Source organism: Capricornis sumatraensis, chromosome 7 (assembly GCF_032405125.1).
Source record: "Capricornis sumatraensis isolate serow.1 chromosome 7, serow.2, whole genome shotgun sequence".
NCBI lineage: Eukaryota > Metazoa > Chordata > Mammalia > Artiodactyla > Bovidae > Capricornis > Capricornis sumatraensis.
The window spans coordinates 72,682,594-72,699,479 of NC_091075.1; positions in this window are offsets into that span (position 1 = coordinate 72,682,594).

Here is a 16,886-nt window from a genome sequence, read left to right on the forward strand (position 1 = left end):
TATTTGAGATCTTAATGTTTACTAATGTAAGAAATTTAATGCTGTATATTTCCCTGTAATCATTATTTTAGATGCATTCTGCAAATTTTGATATAATGCAGTATGATAATTCAAACTATTATCAGAGTACAGAGAAAAGAGCCCTTAATCAAACTAGGCAATGCTGCAGAGAAAAAAGCATTTGAGCTAGATTTTTTTTTTTTTCACCAGGCAGGGAAGGTAGGAGCATTCTAAGCCAAAACAACAGTCCACCAGGATTCATGAATTGATGTTTCCTTTTTTTGTTTTTTTTTTTTTGGCCTCACTGGCATGAGGGATCTTAGTTTCCTGATTAGGGGTCAAGTCTATGCCCCCTACATTGGAAGCATGGAGTCTTATCCACTGGACTGCCAGGGAAGTCCTGACTTTTCCTTTATAAAGTGTGCTCATGAATATTTAATAACTGTAGTCTACAGATAGAACATGTCCTTAAAGGAGGGACAGATCCTGGCATTTCCATAAACCAAAAGTTATCAAGGGACTGAATGTTTGGCTCTTGCAGTCATCTTAGTTGATACCATTTTAAATGGTATTGGTCCAATACAGGTCAAGAAAAGGGCTGTCATGTGTGAACTTCTTGGGCAGTGCTGAGAATAAAGGTAAAAAGAGATACAAACGGAAGCAATAGAGCGATCTGTTTGTAACACTTTAAATATGAATACAGAGTCATTAAGATGCATTTATTTATCAGAGAGACATTATTTTGGAAGCTCCAACTTCTACAGCTATGAGATCTTTATCTCTGTACAATTTCTTACCCTGTGCAGCAGGTATAAACTGGTTCACTCAGTCTTTTTTCTATACATGGTTTTTGTTACTTTTTTCTAATACAAAATTGGAAAGCAAAAATACTCAAATTCTTTTTGCAGCTAATATTTGGCCATGTGACATGATTCTGGTCCATAAGACGTAGGTGTCATTTCTGAGGAGGTCTTCCATATTGCATTAAAAAAGGAAAGACTTCAGAAAAGAAATTTTTCATCTTTCTCACTTAGTCCTTCCCATATCTTCCTGCCTGGAACTTGAGGACACTGACTGGAGTTGCAGCAACCATTTTTGGGACCATGAAATTAAAAGCCACACAGTAAAAAATGGCAGTCCAGGAGACAAAGCCAGGCTCCTCGATAACATTCTTGTTCGGGTACATTAACTCTGACCTACTTACTTCCAGATTCCTTTTGTGCATGAGAAAAACACACGTTTAAATGACCAATTTCATGTTTTCCATCACTTGCAACAAACTCTTTCTTAAGTCATGCAACCTTTTTGCAAGAAATGAAAATATTGTATAGACATGTTTGTAATTCCAATCTTTGATATACTTTCTTCACTGAGCTTCTAAGACATCAGTGTCTCTTGGTTTTCCTGCTGTACTACTGGTGGCTTTTTGTCAGTCTCTTTGCTGACTCTTCTCTTCTCCTGGCCTCTGTTTATGTTGGAGTGGCCTAAGGCTAAATCCTTGAGTTCATTTTTTTTGGTCTCATCTATCCTCATGGCTTCAAATAGGATCTATATGCTGCTGCTACTGCTGCTAAATCGCTTCAGTCGTATTCAACTCCGTGCAACCCCATAGACGGCAGCCCACCAGGCTTCGCCATCCCTGGGATTCTCCAGGCAAGAACACTGGAGTGGGTTGCCATTTCCTTCTCCAATGCATGAAAGTGAAAAGTGAAAGTGAATTCGCTCAGTCATGTCTGACTCTTAGTGACCCCATGGACAGCAGCCCACCAGGCTCCTCCATCCATGGGATTTTTCAGGCAAGAGTACTGGAGTGGGGCGCCATTGCCTTCTCCGACCTATACGCTAGCAACTCCTAAATGTATGTTTCCAGTCGAGTCCTGTCTTCTGAACTACAGATTCGTATGTCCAATTACCTGCTCAACATCTTGTATATCAGAGTTGACCTCTGAACTTCAGAGCTTGACTCCTACTTCTTCCCTCTAGCTGATCCACCTGCAAGCTCCCTCATTTCCATTGATGGCAACTTGATAATCTCCCAGTGGCTTTTACCCTTAAATCTCAGAGTCATTCTTGACAATTCTTTTTCTTTCTCACACTCTGCCTCTAATCTGTCAAGACTTTGGTTCTACCTTAAGAATATTCAAGATATATTTAGGATCTGACCACTTTTTACTACCTTCATGGCTACCACCCTGGGCCAAGCCACCATCACTTTTCACCCAGACTACTGCAGTAACTTCCTAAAATGTGTACCTTGGTTTGCTCTCTCTCTACAACAGACATTTTTTTTAAGTTTTTTTTTTTTTAAGTCTTCTAAAAAATTTGCTTATTTATTTTTGGTTGTTCTGGGTCTTTGTGGCTGTGTGTGGGCTTTCTCTAGTTGTGGTGAGTAGGAGGTGGGGGGTGGCAGGGGTGGCTGTATTTGTGGTGTTCAGGCTTCTCATTATGGTGGTTTCTCTTCTTGTGAATCACGGGCTCTTTCTGGGCTTAGTAGTTCTGTTGTACAGGCTTAGTTGCTCCAGGGCATGTGGAATCTTCCTGGACCAGGGATTGAACCTATGTCCCCTTGCATTGACAGGAGGATTCTTTTATTTTCTTTTTTTTAACTTTTTATTTTATATTGGAGTATAGCTGATTAATGGGGCTTCCCTGATAGCTCAGACAGTAAAGAGTCTGCCTGCAGTGCGGGAGACCTGGGTTCAATCCCTGGGTTGGGAAGATCCCCTGGAGAAGGAAATGGCAATCCACTCCAGTATTCTTGCCTGGAAAATCCCATGGATGGAGGAGCCTGGAAGGCTACAGCCCATGGGGTCGCAAAGATTCGGACACAACTGAGCAACTTCACTTTTCACTTTATAGCTGATTAATAGTGCTGTGATAATTTCAGGTGGACAGCAAAGAGATTCAGCCATACATATACACGTACCCCTTCTCCCCCATACTCCCCTGCCAACCAGACTGGCAGGCAGATTCTTAACCACTGGAAAGTCCCAGACTGTTCAAGACAGCATCCAGAGTGAACCTTTGAGATGAAGTAGGATCATGGTCACCGCTTTGCTCAAAATCCTGCAGTGACTTCCTGTTTTACTTGAAGTAAAACATAAAGTATTTAAGTTCAGTTCAGTTCAGTTCAGTCACTCAGTCATGTCTGACTCTTTAAGACCCCATGGACTGCAGCACGCCAGGCTTCCCTGTCCATCACCAACTCCTGAAGCTTACTCAAACTCATGTCCATGGAGTCGGTGATGCCATCCAAACTTCTTATCCTCTGTCATCTCCATCAATCTTTCCCAGCATCAGGGTCTTTTCCAGTGAGTCAGTTCTTCACATCAGGTGGCCAAACTATTGGAGTTTCAGCTTCAGCATCAATCCTTCTAATGAATGTTCAGGACTGATTTCCTTTAAGATGGACTGGTTGGATCTCCTTGCTGTCCAAGGGACTCTCAAGAGTCTTCTCCAACACCACGGCTCAAAAGCATCAGTTCTTCAGCGCTCAGCTTTCTTTATAGTCCAACTCTCACATTCATACATGACTACTGAAAGAATCATAGCATTTAAAATAACTGTCAAAGCCTTTTAAGATCTAGCCTCTGCTGTCCCTCCAACTTCTCCCATTCTCTCATTTGCTTACTCCCTTCCAACCTCACTGGCCTCATTGTTGTTTCAAGAACACATCAGTGATATACCCTTGTTATGGCCTTTTGCTGACCTGCCCATGTGCATCATTCCAAAATGCCTGTGACATAAGGACTGTGTTCTTCTCTAGTGAAAAAGGGACAACAAACATGATAGTGAAAGTATGGGAGCTTTTTAGCAGGGACGTATCTGAAAGGTCATGGAAAAGTGTTTCAATAGAGCTGCTCTTGACTCTGGAAAACGTAAACCCTCCATTGAGAGCCATTTACCACCATGATATCCTATTTAGACTAAGGGGAAGCATTACATTCGTATTTTAAATAAAACCCAGAGTTTTGCTGACAGTCTGTTCAAGCCTGGAGTGAAGCAAAAGTAAGAAGAGCCAGAGACAGAAGAATTTCTGATCCCAATCACTATAGGAATTAAGTATGTGGGAGGTCTTGGGTGGCGGCTATTTTCATAAAAAATACACTCATGTATTTGTAGAACTTGAGTTGAGTTTCTCGGAAACACTGACTTTTACCTCACCAGGATTGAGAATTTGTTCCACTTCTGGTATGAATAAGCAAACATTGTTTGCTCTCAATTCCTCTTCAAGTTCAGGACTCTGGTTAGGTTTCAATGGCGGCTACTTGGCAAAGAACCCAGACCATCCATAGAGGCAGGCTTCAGCGTGGAGTATGACGCACAATAGTCTCCATGATAACTATGCTATGAGGGCTAGCTGCTGGATGGAACTCCGCTATGTGAATGACACTACAATGGAAATGCTTTGTCCTGAAGGGTGAGAGCCAGGGGGCTCTCCCAGAGCCGAGAATTCCAAGTGCCTCCTTAAAGTGTACACTCTAAGCATCTCGCTTGCTTGCCCTGTCATCAGAATCCTACTGTGATCAATTCTTATTCCGAAGCTATTGAAATTAGAATCAAATGCTCTAGGAAATCTAGAATTTCCTCAAGCTGAGGAAATTTCCTTTAAATAGTGTCACCATTCTCGATTCTGATTGTCTCTGGTCTGGGACAAGCGTTTCCTTGTTAGAATCTTGAAACTATGGAGAGCTCTCTGTGGAAACTGCTGTTTCTTGGAATAATAGTAATACTATTTTCTGCTAGAAAAGGGCATCTTCCTCCTATTTCCCTCTTTTCCCCCAAACAGATTGTCTTTCCTATCCCCCCCAAGACATCATTTATTCCATTTCTGTTGCCAAATAATTGCGTTTACAACAACACTAATTAAGAATCTGATGGAAAGTTGTTTTGTTTTGTTTTTATAAACTAGCAATTGGGTTTAGACAAAGGCTTAAGGGTCAAGTTCTGTTAAGATGGACTCCTGAAAAAGTTCTAATTAGAATGATGATAAATCCAGTTTTTTAAAATATATACATTAAGGGAGTCATTTACTGATTTTGTCTTTTTAAATGTAGACTTCTGATATGATATGGCATTAAGAAAGACCAATCAATTCAGCCCCATGAAGCTCTATATCTGTTGCTTTGGTCAGATCACATGAAATTACTCAGGTTATGATAAGAAACTCTGTATCTATACGATTCATTGATCTACTCTATTGTCAGAAAAAACTCAGAAGTTAGTTTTGCTGGGGAAAGTTGCTAGCAGATCAGAGTCTTGAAGGCTAATGATAACAGTTATTTGCATGTAATGTGGAAAGGCTGCTATCCCATATCTTAAATAAGCTTCACGATATCCCATGAACTAACTCATTAGTATTATTCTCATATAGTTGGACCTTCAAACAATTCAAGGGATGGGGTGTGGACCCTTCACCCAGCTGAAAATCTGCACATAACTTATACGTGTGTGTATGTGTGTGTGTGTGTGTGTGTGTGTGTGTGTGTGTGTGTGTATATATATAGAGAGAGAGGCTTCCCTGGTGGCTCAGATAGTAGAAAATCTGCCTACAATGCTGGAGACCTGGGTTTGATCCCTGGAGAAGGAAGGTCCCTGGAGAAGGAAATGGCAACCCATTCTAGTATTCTTGCCTGGAGAATTCCATGGACAGAGGAGCCTGGCAGGCTACAGTCCATGGAGTCTCAAAGAGTCGGACACGAGTTGATCATCTATACCTGAGGTTCCTCTAAATTCACAGTTCCACATCCACAGATTCAATCAACTTTGGATTGTGTTGTGTTGTGGTATTTACTACTGGGAAAGGTCTGTGTATAAGTGGACACCTGAAGTTCAAACCTGTGTTGTTCCAGGGTCAATATTATTTTAGCTGAGTAAAAGAAAATTTTAAAAATGTAGTAACGTCTAGAATAACAAAGGAAGAGGTGGCCAGGTAAGACCCAGGTTCAGTCCCTGGATGGGGAAGATCCCCTGGAGAAGGAAATGGCAATCCACTCCAGAAGTCTTGCCTGGAAAAATCTCAGAGACAGAGGAGCCTGGTGGGCTACAGTCCATGGGGTCACAAAGAGTCGGACACGACTTCGCGACTAAACCACCACCTTACTTTATAAAAGGGACAGAGAAGTTAATGCCACTGAAAAAAGATTTTTATTACTTACCTTTCCTGAGAGGAGAGAAACACCATGCCATGTAGGACCGTATGGGGAAGTACCAGAGCTGATCAATAGGCAGGAGGAAAAGGGAAATGCATAGGTACAGTCTTCTTGAGGTTTCTGCTGGAAGGGCAAGACAAGCAGGGTAAGTACTTTGGGACTGGCTAGTTTATTTATTTAATTTTTGGTTGTGCTGGGTCTTCGTTGCTGCACAGCTTTTTCTCTAGTTGCGATGGGTGGAAGTGACTCCCTAGGGTGGTGCGCAGGCTTCTCACTGTGATGGCTTCGCTTGTTGCAGAGCACAGAGGCTCAGGACTCAGCAGTTGCAGCTCCTGGGCTCTAGAGCACAGGCTCAGTAGTTGTGACCCACACGCTTAGTTGCTCTGCGGCACGTGGGATCTTCCCAGACCAGGAATCAAACCTGATCTCCTGCATTGGCAGGCAGATTCTTCAACACTGAGCCATCAGGGAAGCCCTGGGATTGGCTAGTTTAAATAATTCCAGCAAGCTGTGGGGCTTAGGGGCTGTCTTGAGATGTCTGACCCTGGGTTGATTTATGACAGGGGAAGTACTGACTTGATGTCTGTGAAAGAGATAAAGGAGGTGGTTGGAGTCTGGGCTTGAGATTTGTTGGAGAGTTTGTAATGTAATTTTGGTGCATCTGAGAAAGCTGGATTGCAGGGGAGTTGTAAACAAATTTGGTCATTAGTTTGGCCCTGTGATGAATGAATGACAAATACAGTCCAAAAAAATACAATTAGAACAAAATGCATTAAAGCAGGAGCTTGACTCCAGACGTAAAGTTCTTCCCATAAAGCCACCTAAACTCATCAAACTCTCCCCCTTCTAGTCTCTGCATCTCTTGTTGGTGTTCAGTTGCTCAGTCATGACTGACTCTTGGCAACCCCCTGGACTGCAGCACTCCAGTCTTCCCTGTCCTTCACCATCTCCTGAAATTTGCTCAAACTCATATCCATTGAGTCGGTGATGCCATCCAACCATCTCATCCTCTATTGTCCCCTTCTCCTGCCTTCAATTTTTCCCAGCATCAGGCTCCACTTCAAATCTCCCAGTTTGCAATATTAGTTCATCAGCCACTTGGTTGCTTTTGTTAGAAACCTAACCCCTCTGCTACACCCTTCAGTTCTACTCCCCAATATCTCTTCAGTTTGTCCTCTTCTTTCTTTCTGCCTTTTGGGTCAGTCTGCCTTGACTTCTCAGTCTCATCATCCTATGCCCACACCCAACTCAGCTTTCATCCTGTTTCCAGAATGACCTTTTGCAGATGACACATTTGATTGCATGACTTCCCTGCTTACATTCTACATATATTCCTATCTCCTTCAAATTTCTCAGCAGAATACAAAGAGTGACGATTCACTCATCTGCTACATATCTGTCCTACAAAAGTATGATATTGTGTCCATCTACTGACCTGAGCCACAGTCCTAGGGCTGATGTATAATGGGACCATCTTAAATGTTTGAAGAATGAAGATAGATAGATGACAGAGACAGGGAGACAGAGAAAGAGAGAGGTTGAAATTCTTAACCAAATTGGTTTTCTTAAAGAATCGAGTTTGGTTAGTGTACAGGAATGGACTCAGGCTTCACAGGTGGCTCAGTGGTAAAGAATCCGTATGCCAATTCAAAAGACACAGGTTCGATCCCTGGTTCAGGAAGATTTCCTGGAGAAGGAAATGGCAACCCACTCCAGTATGCTTGCCTTGGAAATCCCATGAGGAAATCCCAGAGGAGCCTGGTGGGCTACAGTCCATGGGGTCATGAAAGAGTCAGACAGGATTTAGTGACTAAATAACAGCACAACGACAGGAAAGGACTCATCGCTAACTTTATTTTGGTTACTGTTAACTTTTTCTCACGAGGTCTTTAAGATCCTGTGCCTAGGATAGGAGTATAATGCGTGCAAGCTCTCAGTTTCTTACAGTTCAAATATCTTGCAGCTAACAACCAGAGGTGGAATAGAGGCACTGGGCTGCAGATTGTTTCGAGTACCACAAGGGGTTGCTAGAGAGCAACAGAAGTTCTAAAGAAACTTATTCAAAAATTCTCCTTTCGGCCACATCCTCATTTCTTTTGTCTTGGTAGGAATTAAGCTGTTTTCTTCTGTTTGGGGTTACATTTATTCAGTGGATACAGCTCTTCTGTGGATTACCCATATTTTTCTGCATGTAATGAGTTTCTTTGTACCAATCCCTCAAAGAATTTTTTGTCTTCTCTGCTGTGTGGAGAGACTCCTAATATGCTTTCCTAGTCCTCAACTTCTTGAATGCAATCTAAATCAACTTGGTTTTCAGAAGAAAGGAAAGGAATGAGGTTGGCTCATGCAACTATCAGGGAACCAACTAGCGCAACAAACATCTTTGTATCAATTGCTAAAAGATACCTCCTCTGGATGAACAAATTATGAAGAGCGCGACTGCTTCTAGGGTGGCCAGGCATGATGCCATGATAGATTTTTGGGAGTTAAGTTCAGGCTGAATTTCAACCCTCACTGACTCCTTTGGCCAGGCAACTAGAGACAAAAGTCTAGAAGAGTTAGTGGACCAGAGGGAACCAAGAATAACATAAGGTTTATATAGGGATTTTTAAAAATTTTGTGCAGAATAAATGTACACCCCCTGCACTTGCCAAATTGTCTGAAATATTCTAAACATTGCAATTATTCAGTTAGGTCTTAATCACGATGAGCACTATTTCTGTATTTCTTTCCCATACATGGAATTAACATTCCCTTATGATTCAAAGTTGCTCAATAACTAATAAAGTCCCAAGGGGAGAAATTTAGGATGAGCTACTTTGGCTGTTCCACTGCCAGTTCAAGACATAGGAAACATGGAAATTTTCTCTGATGATATTTGAAAGAGCATTTTATTCCTTCATGCACCAGCCTAACCTGATTTATTCTTTCCTGTGCTTTCCTACACAGTCTCCTTCTTGAATTCACTCTCTTGTCTAATTATCACAAGAACGATCTATCAGTTAAATTACACTTGACTGCATAAATCACAAAATCCAAATACCAGTAGTTTATACAGTATAGAGATTCATTTTTGTTTTTAAGTCGTTCAGTTGTGTCTGACTCTTTGTGACCTCATAGACTGCAGAACACCAGGCTTCCCTGTCCTTCACTGTCTCAGGGAGTTTGTACAAACTCTCGTCCATTGAGTTGGTGATGCCATCCAACCGTCTCATCCTTTGTTGTCCCCTTCTCCTCCTGCCCTCAGTCTTTCCCAGCATCAGGGGTTCATTTTTAATTTCAGTTCAGAGCAACCTGGAAGTCACCCAGGTTGGTGTAGTAGCTTCACAGTCATCAGAGGCCCAGAAACAATTTTTCTGTCCATTCTTTCACCTTTTGTGTGTGGCTTTTATCTTTAAAGTTACCTCATGGTCTAAGACGGCCCCTGGAGCCTCACCATCAGGCCCAAGTTCCAGGGAGGAAATAAAAGAAGTTAGAAGAGCAAAAGTTATAAGCCTCTTTGTTGAGCCAGCCCTCTTAGGAGTCTTATTCCACAACTTTCATTTGTAACACATTAGTCATTTCATGCATTGGAGGAGGAAATGGCAACCCACTCCAGTGTTCTTGCCTAGAGAATCCCAGGGATGGGGGAGCCCAGTGGGCTGCCATCTATGGGGTTGCACAGAGTTGGACACGACTGAAGCGACTTAGCAGCAGCAGCAGCAGTCATTGCTGCAAGGAGATCAAATAAGTCAATCTTAAATGAAATCAACCTCGACTATTCATTGGAAGGACTGATCCTGAGGCTGAAGCTCCAGTATTTGGCCACCTGATGCAAAGAGCCAACTCATTTGATAAGACCCTGATGCTGGGAAAGATTGAAGGCAGGAGAAGTGGGTGACAGAGGATGGGATGGTTAGATTAACATCACCAATACAACAGACAAGAACTGAAGCAAGCTCCAGGAGATAGTGAAGGACAGGGAAGCCTGGTGTGCTGTAGTCCATGGGGTCTCAAAGAGACAGACAGCACTTAGCAACTGAACAACAGCAACAACAATGTCATTCCTGTCTGCAAAGGATGCTGGGAAATGTAGTTTTCTAGCTGGGCACACTGAGATTCTTGACAATAATAGGAGTCTGTTATATAGAGAATATGGGTACGCGGTAGGCAGCCTCTACCATGTATGAGAATTCAATTGTCTGTTGCCCAGGAGAATACAGAGATTAGAAAACAAGATGCAAGCAGAGTTCCACAAAGGAGTGTTAGCCACTAAAGTTGTGTCTGACTCTTGAGATTCCATGGATTGTAGCCCACCAGGGTCCTCTGTCCATAGAATTTTCTAGGCAAGAATACTGGAGTGGGTAGCCATTTCCTTCTCTAGGGGATCTTCCCTACCCAGGGATTGAACCCAGGTCTCCTGCATTGCGGGCTGATTCTTTACCCTCTGAGCCACCAGGGAAGCCCCAGAGTGAAAGTGTTAGTAGTTCAGTCGTGTCTGACTCTTCGTCATCCCAAACTGTAGCCCACCAGGCTCCTCTGTCCATGGAATTCTCCAGGCAAAAATACTAGGATGGGTAGCCATTCCCAACTCCAGGGGATCTTCCTGACCCAGGGCTCGAACTTGGGTCTCCTGCATTGCAGGCAGATTTTTTTTTTTAACCATCTGAGCTACCAGGAAGCCACACAAAGGAAGGTTGCTGCCAAATGTCCCTCTACTCAGTGGCTGCTGGATGGAGTCAGTCCCTCCACCTTCTTATCTTGAACTTGTGTAGCGTCCCTTACCATCAGTTTATTCTCCATTTCCAGTGCTGCCATCTCTTCTGGGCTCCAGATGCACAGAGAAAATTACCTTGGGAGACAGGACCTCCAAGTTCAAAAAGTCCCCAAATGAGCCTGGAGCCCTGCTCCTCCTCCAAGTACTGACTGCTCAAGCCCCAGACCTGAACGTCACCTGGACTCCTTCTGAATCTCCTAGTTCTCCTCCTAACTGACTCCTGAATCCTCTGCCTACTCCATCTCCATCTCCAAGTTCAAGCCTGCATCACTTGTCACCTGCGTAGCCTCCACAGCCTCTTGACTGGTCTAGCTTTGTCCACTCTTCCTTCATTCAATCCACACTTCCTCCATTCAATCCACTCAGCCAGATAAATTATTATTTAAAAAAAAAAAACACCCCACAAGCCTAATTATGTCACTTCTTAGCTTCCTACCAATCAATGGCTTCTTGTTGCCCTTAGGGAGAACTCTAGGTCAATAACAAGGACTAAAAGGCCCTGAGTGATCACGCTTTGCATAAGTCTTCCTCCTTTCACTCTGGCCCAGCCTTGTAGGTCCCTGTCTCAGGCCTTGGCATACAAGTTCTCACTGCCTGGAATGTTCTTTCCTGTCCTCATTTTCAGTTTTCGGTGGTGGGGAAACACTTAGTAAAATAAGTAGTCAAATAGTTACTTCATAGGAGTTTTTATCAGCGCTGTAAGTAGAAAGATAGGGCATTATGAAGGTACATAAAAGGGGCCTCTGGTCTTAGAGGGACAAGGAGAAGAAGGAAAAGTGAATTTTCTGTCCAGCATATAAATGGGAATGTTTTTGCCATCTCACCTTTAACTCTCCTCTGCATTCTTATCCCTAGGTTTACATTGGACCAACAGATGAAAACCCAGAGTGAGGCAAGTTCAGTTGAAACCTTTTTTAACCCATCAGTTACCATAATGCTATCTTCTCAAAGCTTCTGATTTCAGAAAAACAACACAGGAATTTGATGCTAATCTCTCTGCCTCTACCTCCACCATGTTCCTGCCCACGTTTCTATGCTCAGATTCTCTCTGCCATCTTAGGCTGGTTCTACTCTTGTTGGAAACTGTGTAGAGATAGGCTCTATATACCGAGCTAAACATGCCCCTGTATTCACCATCCCCTAGGATCCTGGACTAGGTCACCATGGATAAGTGAGATTGTGGTGGCCCTTAAGAGTTTTCAGTCTATCATGGCCCCCAGATAATGAACAGTCCCTCAGTTCAGTCGCTCAGTCGTGTCCGACTCTTTGCAACCCCATGGACTGCAGCACGCCAGGCCTCCCTGTCCATCACCAACTCCCGGAGTTTACTCAAACTCATGTCCATTGACGGTCTCCCTGGTGGCTCAGAAGTTAAAGCGTCTGCCTCCAATGCAGGAGACCCGGGTTCGATCCCTGGGTCGGGAAGATCCCCTGGAGAAGGAAATGGCAATCCACTCCAGTATTCTTGCCTGGAGAATCCCATGGATGGAGAAGCCTAGTAGGTTACAGTCCACGGGGTCGCAAAGAGTCGCACACGACTGAGCGACTTCACCTTACCTCACCTCATGTCCATTGAATCGGTGATGAACAAGAGGGTCTTAAAAATGGCAAGGGAGATGGCAGGGGGTCCTAAGGAACTGCCCTTAGAGCTGTCTTTATAGAAATAAAAATAAGAGTTTCCCAAGGTACTTTTATTGAAGTTTATATAAAATTGGAGGAATATATACATAATGAAAGAATAAGAATATCAAGGAGGGTTTGAGGGCATCTCTGATGAAGGTTATAGAATAGTTAATTCCCAACTAGTTCTCCTTAAGGCTATATATTGTCACTTTGCTTATTTAACTTATATGCAGAGTACATTATGCAAAATGCCAGGCTGGATGACTCATAAGCTGGAATCAAGATTGCCAGGAGAGATATCAACAATCTCAGATATGCGGCTAATACTACTCTAATGCAAAAAGCAAAGAGGAACTAAAGAGCCTCTTGATGAGGGTGAAAGAGGAAAGTGAAAAAGCTGGCTTAAAACAACATTCAAAAAACAAAGATCATGGTATCTGGTCCCATCAATTCATGGCAAATAGACGGAGAAAAAGTGAAAACAGTGACAGATTTTCTTTTCTTGGGCTCCAAAATCACTGCAGACGGTGACTGCAGCCACGAAATTAAAAGATACTTGCTCCTTGGAAGAAAAGCTATGATAAACCTAGACAGCATGTTAAAAAGCAGAGACATCACTTTGCCAAAAAGTTCCCTATGAAAGTAAAAGTGTAGTCGCTCAGTTGTGTCTGATTCTTTGTAACCCCATGGATTATAGCCCACCAGAGTCTTTGGTCCATGAATTTTCTAAGCAAGAACACTGGAGTAGATTGCCATTTCCTTCTCCAGGGGATCTTCCTGACCCAGGGATTGAACCTGGGTCCTCTGCTTTGCAGGCAGATTGTTTACCTAAAGGTCCATATAGTCAAAGCTGTGGTTTTTCCAGTAGTCATGTACGGATGTGAGAGTTGGACCATAAAGAAGACTGAGTGCCAAAGAATTGATGCCTTTGAATTATGACACTGGAGAAGACTCTTGAGAGTCCCTTGGTGAGCAAGGAGATCAAACCAGTTAATCCTAAAGGAAACCAATCTTGAGTATTCACTGGAAAAACATGCTGAAGCTGAAGCTCCAATACTTTGACCACATGATGCGAAGAACTGACTCATTGGAAAAGACCCTGAAGCTGGGAAAGATTGAGGGCAAGAGGAGAAGGGGGTGGCAGAAGATGAGATGGTTGGATGGCATCACTGATTCAATGGACATGAGTTTGAGTAAGCTCCAGGAGATAGTCAAGGACAGGGAAGCCTGGCCTGCTGCCATTCATGGGGCCATAAAGAGTTGGACACGACTTAGCGAGTGAACAATAATTCTCTACACAAGCCATCCTTTGACATCAGCTGTTGTTTATAATCTACTGACAGCCTTGAGATGTGATGTGCCTTTGTTGGCAGCCAAGTGCTGCTGTGTCTTAGAAGTCAGCTCCGAGCAAGGATAAAATTTGTGGATGGAATTTGTAGGTCAGTTTGAAGGTCAGAGACTTCACTCTGTGCATGTTAATCTTTGGACATCCATATTTCTCGTGTGCAAGACTCCACCTCCCTTATTCACAGGGTAAGAATTTCATGTGAAATCTTTGGGCATGGGTCCGGGGGAGCCCATGGTACTTACCTTCAGAAAGAGCCCAGGCTTCTTACCTGAGTGGTAAATAATCTCCAGGTATGGAAGACCTTTGGAGAATTCTTTATTTCCTGTCCAAAGCAACGACTTGGCCACAAGGGGGAAGCATCACACAGAGATAGCACTCAGGCTGGACCTGCTCTTTGTTCTGGCTTTCTTATTGTCTTCCACAAAAGGAAGGCAGGTGAGGACCACTGCAGGTGGCTGCTGTTCAGCCATGACTATGCCTGCCTGGGGTCTTATCTTGGCCATACAGTGAATGGACATTCAATTCACATCCGTGAATATGCAGGATTTAATTTATTAATGAAATTAAGCAAATCACTGAAAAAGATAAATATAGGTGGCAAATTCATAGGTTCCAAAGATTCATCATGTGCTGCAAACAATCAGACAGTCTGGTCCCCTAGTACTCTCACTGGTCATGTGCTTTCAGGCGCGTCTCTCAACCTCATCTTTAATACGGTCCATCTTTCTGTCTGTATTATGGGGCCGATATAAGGATGGAGCAAGAAAGCATGGGTGAAAGTACTTAGAAAAATGGTAAAGCACGATTGGAAATCTGCTAGCACTACTTTGCTTACTTTAGGTAAGCAAAGAAAATGCAGCTGGTTATTTCTCTCTACTGATGAGGTGAGTAGTGCTTGTGTTTGTGTGTGTGTGACAAGTTAGTGCAACAAAGTTGAAATCTTTAGCTCAATTTAATCTTTGAGACCATCTTCAGACTTGGGTGCCAATCATTCTGGTTCACCAGGATTTTGCCAGTTTTAAAACTCAAAGTCCTCTGCGTGGGACTCCCCGTCAGTCTCAGGAAAAGCAGAACTCAGCCTCTTTGGGACTGCTGCTCAGGCTTTCCAATCTCCCTGCTCCCCTCTGTTCTCCAGGAAGGCTCTGGCATGATGGGGAAACGGTTCACCTGACTCAGAGCAGCTAAGAGAAGCCTGGGTCTTTGGATCCCTTTGGAATTCTCTGGATCCTGTTTTGACGGACTGGGCAGCTTCAGAGACTGTGTTCCCACCATGGCTCTCTTTGGGCCCTTTGGGCCTCAGTTTTTCATCTACTCCTTTCCCCAAGCTTTGTCCTCAGGCCAGGTCCCCAGCTCTCCATAACCCAGCAGGCATCACTCTAGACTTGGGTACTTCTGGTCTCCTTCTTGCTGTGGGGAAGGACTTGGAGAACCAGAAGTGCTGCCTCAGGTTCATTTGATTATTGCCCTCTGCCACAATGTCCTTCACTGTCTTTATCACATTAGAAGTGACAGAGTGCCAGGGGACTCGCTCAGCAGCCCAGATGTTTTCAGTCTTCCTGTTCCTCAGTCTTCAATCAGTTCAGTCGCTCAGTCATGTCCGACTCTTTGTGACCCCATGGACTGCAGCACGCCAGGCTTCCCTGTCCTCACCATCTCCCAGAGCTTGCTCAAACTCATGTCCATCAAGTTGGTGATGCCATCCAACCATCTCATCCTCTGTCATCCCCTTCTCCTCCTGCCTTCAGTCTTTCCCAGCATCAGGGTCTTTTTTAATGAGTCAGTTCTTCGCATCAGGTGGCCAAAGTATCAGAGTTTCATCTTCAGCATCAGTCCTTCCAATGAATATTCAGGACTGATTTCCTTTAGGATTGACTGGTTTGATCTCCTTGCAGTCCAAGGGACTCTCAAGAGTCTTCTCCAACACCACAGTTCAAAGCCTCAATTCTTTGGTGCTTATCTTTCTTTCCTAGTTCCTATCTGGGTCTTTATGACTGCCTGGGGTAGGCAGAACTCTAAGATCACCCCACGGTTCCCAACCCTTGATGTAGTCACATCTGCAGCTAGTATTCAATAAAACACGAATCTAGGTGCTGCTGAGGAGGGATTTTGCAGATCTGTTGATCTTAAGAGAGGGAGATTACCCAAGTGAACCAGATCCTTTAACTACATGAGTCCTTTAACCAGCTCTGGTGGTCAGAGACGGAGGACTCAGAGAGATTGGAAACGTGATATACGTGGCAGGGAGCCAAGGTCAGCCTTTAGTTGCTGAGAATCATCCCTGGGTGACAGCTAGCAAGACAACAGGACCTCAGTTCTACAACTGCAAGGAAATGAATCCTGTTAATCACTAGAATGAGCTTTGAGGCAGATCGTTCCCTAGTTGATTTTCCAGGTAGAAGTACAGCCAGCCAACACCTGACTTCCACCCTGTGAGACACTGTGCTGAGGATAAGGCTAAAACATGCTGGACTCCTGGCTCATGGAAACTAAGATGATCAGTTGTGTTGTTTTATGCCACTGTGTGTGGGAATTTGTTACCCAGCTCAGAAAACAAACACAATTCCCCTCTTAGGGAGAGTGCTCGGAGATGGGGAGTGGAAGCATCCTTTTATCTTCCTTCTCAACCCCTCTCTCCCGTTTTCTCCCTAAAGTTCTTCCAATAGGAAGCGATAGGCTGTACCTGTCCAAGAACAGCCAGCCCTGTGGCCCTACTACCACATGGGAAGGACTTTCTTCTGTACCATTCCAAGGAACCCTATGATCTGAAAACTCTAGATGTGAAATGACTTCTGCTCTGGATCTTCTAGAATGATGTGGAACTGAAGACAATCAAAGTTTAATATGGCGGTTTGTGTCTGTGTGCTTATTAGTCTTGTCCAACTCGCTAAGAGTCGGACACGACTGAGTGACTTCCCTTTCACTTTTCACTTTCATGCATTGGAGAAGGAAATGGCAACCCACTCCAGTGTTCTTGCCTGGAGAATCCCAGGGATGGGGGAGCCTGGTG